We start from the raw sequence: 4807 nt of genomic DNA, 5'->3' as shown, positions 1-4807 counted from the left end.
TTAGAGAAATTTATCTGTGGTTCACCTCTTTGAAATACCTCATTGTTGTACCACATTTACCATAGCCAAAAAAAAAAAAAAAAAGCTTTTTATTATTAACAAAGTGTCAGAAGGGGGCGCCACTGTAAACATGAGAGGTTTCGCTGCCGGGACAATTTTGTTGCAGAAACAGCTGAAAGCAATCAGGTCAGACAGAGCCAAGGGCTGGAGGGATTTTTAAAATTACAAAAACCGAACCAAATCAAACCAAAAGAAAAATCAAAACCAATGGCCAAGATTTCAAGTTTGCTACTAAAGGTATGACATTCTCCTAAGACATGCACGTGACTTTATCAATATATTTATATACTTATATTTGAGGAAGAAGGAACTATTTGATGCAGCAAATCCACGTTGATTAAAAATTACCAGATATGGGGGCTCCTGGGTGGCTCAGTGGTTTAGGCCTCTGCCTTCGGCTCAGGTCATGATTTCAGGGTCCTGGGATGGAGCCCCACATCGGGCTCTCTGCGCAGCGGGGAGCCTGCTTCCCCCACCCTCTCTCTGCCTGCCTCTCTACCTACTTGTGATCTGTCTGTCAAATGGGTAAATAAGATCTTTAAAAAGAATTACTAGGTGTGAAATTCATTGAGGGTATGGGAAAGAAAATGATTTCACCTGATCTGACTAGGAAGTGGTTGAAGCCAGAATTAAAGTGCTATAAAAAGAGTAGAAGAGTAGAATAGGGAAGGGGGTCAGAGCCTCCTGCCATTCCCAGGGCACCCAGAACCCAGAGAGTGAGGCCTTGGGTGCTTTCTAGTGACAGATTCAAGGCAATTTTTCGACTTTGGGACTTCAGAGCTAACTTAGTTTTCATTTGTGATTATTATTTTTGTGTGGGGACCTGAGCCGAAGGCAGAGATTTTAACCCATTGAGCCACCCAGCTGCCCTAAAGTATGTTTTTTTTCTATATATAGAATTATAGTTCTTGCCAAAATATGGAACTAGCTGAAACTGAATGCCTCCTTCAAAGTCAGCTCTGGAGAAATTATGCAAGTGTAATATGGAACTATTTCAGATATTAACCAAAAACAAAGAAATGACGATAAATTCCTTAAAAGACTCAAAGTTGCTCTTGACTGGTATGTTTCAAGCTATATTCCTGGTTGGAGGACAGGTTTTAACAGGCCTGTCACTGTAGAAATCAGCTGGATGTTTAGGGGCTATCAGAAGTATACAAAAACCTTGAAGGGTTAAAGACTTGAAAATTCTTTAGAGAGATTAGCTCCCTAAGGCATTATTCATCCACACATTTTCCTCCAAACAATTGAGACTGATGGATGAGTGGCACCTGAGGGGCTCTCTCATCACGTGAGTGGTGGGTTAAGCCTCTGCCTTTATCTCAAGTCATGGTCTCTGTGTCCTGGGATCCAGCCGCACATCGGGCTCTGCTCAAAAGGAAGACTGCTTCCCTCCCTGTTTGCCTGCCTCTCTGCTTACTTGTGATCTCTCTCTCTCTCTCTCTCTTTCTCTCTCTCTCTCTCAATCTCTGTGTCCAATAAATAAATAAAATCTTTTAGAAAAGGCTGATGGATGCTAAATTATGAAAACTGCTCCCTCCAAATGATGCTTCTTCATAAGGATTTAAGAATTTAAAATTGTAAGAATTTAAAATTGAAACTTGATCGTAAGATTTATCTTATAGAATAACATCAAGTGAAGGCAGTTATTATTAGTTCTGAAGTATTTGTGATTCTGAATTCTTGGCCTCATTAGTCAATTTATTTTTAATCAATTATCATTTAATATATAATAATATATATAATATACTATATGTAACATACATAACAAATATAATATATATAATAAATTCATTCATTTATTTATTATTGATTTATTTATTATTATTATGTATTTATTGTTTAACTCAAACACAAGAAAATGAATGACCTGATTGAAACATTGGCAAGGACTGGAACAGACACCTCACTGAAGAAGATATTGAGATGGCTATAATGATATGAAAAGATGCTGTGATAATCCACGGCATGTCTAATTAAGGAATTGTAAATTAAAAGAACAAAGAGGGGCGCCTGGATGGCTCAGTGGGTTAAGCCGCTGCCTTTGGCTCAGGTCATGATCTCAGGGTCCTGGGATCGAGTTCCACGTTGGGCTCTCTGCTCAGCAGGAGCCTGCTTCCCTTTCTCTCTCTCTCTGACTGCCACTCCGTGTTCTTGTGATCTCTCTCTGTCAAATAAATACATAAAATCTTTTTTAAAAATAAATAAATAAATAAAACAATGTTATATCACTACACATCTATTAGAGTGGCTAAAATCCAAAATACTGACAACATAAAATGCTTTTGACGATGAGGAACTAGAGAAACTCTCATTCATTCTGGTGAGAACACCAACATGGTGCTACCACTTTGGAAGACAGTTGGGCAGTTTCTTACAAAACTAAACATATTCTTACCATATGATCCAGCAGTCGTGCTCCTTGGTACTCACCCAAAAGAGCGAAAACTTTGTGTACACAGAATCCTGCATATAAACCTGTGTTTGTAACAGCTTTACCCATAAGTGCCAAGAGTTGAAAGTAACCAGAATGGATAGATAAACTGTGGTCCATTGAAACAATGGGATATGATTCAGCGATAAAGGGAAATGGCTATCAAGCAATGAAAAGACATGGAACAAACTTAAAATCCATCATAATAAGTGAAAGAAGTCAATTTGAAAAAGCTTCATGTTGCAAGGTTCCAACTATATGAGCTTCTAGAAAAGGCAGAGCTATGCAAATGGTATAAAGGTCAGCGGTTTGTAGCCGTTAGGAGAGGAGGAGGATGAACAGGCAGAGCACAGAGGATTTTTAGGCCAGTGAAAATGTTCTGTATGATATGTATGATATTTTAGATATATATCGCTACATAGTTGTCAAAATGCATAAGATACTATACCAAGAGTGAACTCTATGAGAAAAGGTTTTTTTAAGATTTTATTTATTTATTTGACAGGCATCAAAGCAGGCAGAGAGGCAGGCGGGGAAAGCAGGGGTTGGGGGAAAGCAGGCTCCCTGCCAAGCAGAGAGTCTGGTCTGGGGCTCGATGCCAGGACCGTGAGATTATGACCTGAGCCGAAGGCAGAAGCCTTAACCCACTGAGCCACCCTGGTGCCCCACCAAGAGTGAACTCTAATGTAAACTGTGGACTTTGGGGTGATAATGATGTGTCAGTGTAGGGTCAGTGAGCGTGAAAAATTTCACCGTGCTACAGGATGTTGATAATGGGGAAGGCTGTGTGTATGTGGGGAAAGGGAATTTTACTATGATCCCCAAACTACTCTAAAAAATGCAGTCTGTTAAAAAAAATCTTTATAATGCAATATAATACAAAACAAGAATGCGTATCAAGAGAGAAATAATGTTTAAAGGGAACGAAGAACTTCAGTAATGTGTACCTAGGGATTTTGATTGCACATTTGTAGGAAGTTCACATTGTCATTAGCAATTGTTTATCTGTGAAGTAGACGTAAGATAAAGAGTGATGAAAACTCACAAATGCAACATTAAAAAAATGCCATCTATGGGCTTTTAAAAAATGGAACATTATTTGCTTGGCTTCTTAAGCTTTGTGGGGAATGAAGGGACAGAATTTAAATTCAGCTTTATATAAATAATTGGATAATATGTTTCTACAAAGCAGGCTCCTCAGAGTAACATAGAATTAAACATGGTAGCAGAAAGTGGAAAAAAGGTTACATCTCTTGTGAGCTCACGTTCTCTGAAACCCTGTCACTTAGTGGAGACAGTAACTGTTCGATGAATAGCAAATGGTAGTCTTTCAGATTCCCGGGATTTTCACTAAGAATCGTGAATGGATTTTTTAAAAAATATGTAAAGAAGGTCTAGTGCAAGTACCTGCAAATAACGGACATTTTGGAGAGAATATTTTAATCAGCAGAGAAGGTCAAAATGACAAAGTTCCACGATCAGAGTAAACATATGGGATTAAAAATAAAAAATAAAAAAAAAGATTTTTTTGAAAGGACTTTTTTTTTTTTTAAAGGAGCTTAAACAAATGTCCTTTTTAAGAGACAGTTGGCTGTTTAAACCAAAAGTACAACTCACTGAGAGAATCGCCGCATTATTTATTGGGGTAGAAAGGACCCGGAATGTAGAAAGACCCATTCTGCAGAGGAAAAAATAGAATCACTAACAGGCCTCATGCCTTGCACAGCCAGTGGCTAGAATCCCTGCCTCATGAGACCCTGTGCTAGAAGGCCGCTAGAACCATCTCAACTATATTAGTCTATCTTGGAAGCCAACAAGTGTTTGCCCCGTTAAGAGCACGGTAACAATCAGTCACGTTATGTTATAATGATTGTCGATATCTTCAAAAGCCTTGTCAAGTTCCCTTTTGAGTAACCCTCACCCCACCCTTAGAGAAATTTATCTGTGGTTCACCTCTTTGAAATACCTCATTGTTGTACCACATTTACCATAGCCAAAAAAAAAAAAAAAAAAGCAGCTTTTTATTATTAACAAAGTGTCAGAAGGGGGCGCCACTGTAAACATGAGAGGTTTCGCTGCCGGGACAATTTTGTTGCAGAAACAGCTGAAAGCAATCAGGTCAGACAGAGCCAAGGGCTGGAGGGATTTTTAAAATTACAAAAACCGAACCAAATCAAACCAAAAGAAAAATCAAAACCAATGGCCAAGATTTCAAGTTTGCTACTAAAGGTATGACATTCTCCTAAGACATGCACGTGACTTTATCAATATATTTATATACTTATATTTGAGGAAGAAGGAACTATTTGATGC

The sequence above is a fragment of the Mustela nivalis genome (assembly GCF_964662115.1).
Source record: "Mustela nivalis genome assembly, contig: HAP1_SCAFFOLD_524, whole genome shotgun sequence".
Classification (NCBI taxonomy): Eukaryota; Metazoa; Chordata; class Mammalia; order Carnivora; family Mustelidae; genus Mustela; species Mustela nivalis.
This window is presented reverse-complemented; position numbering follows the sequence as displayed.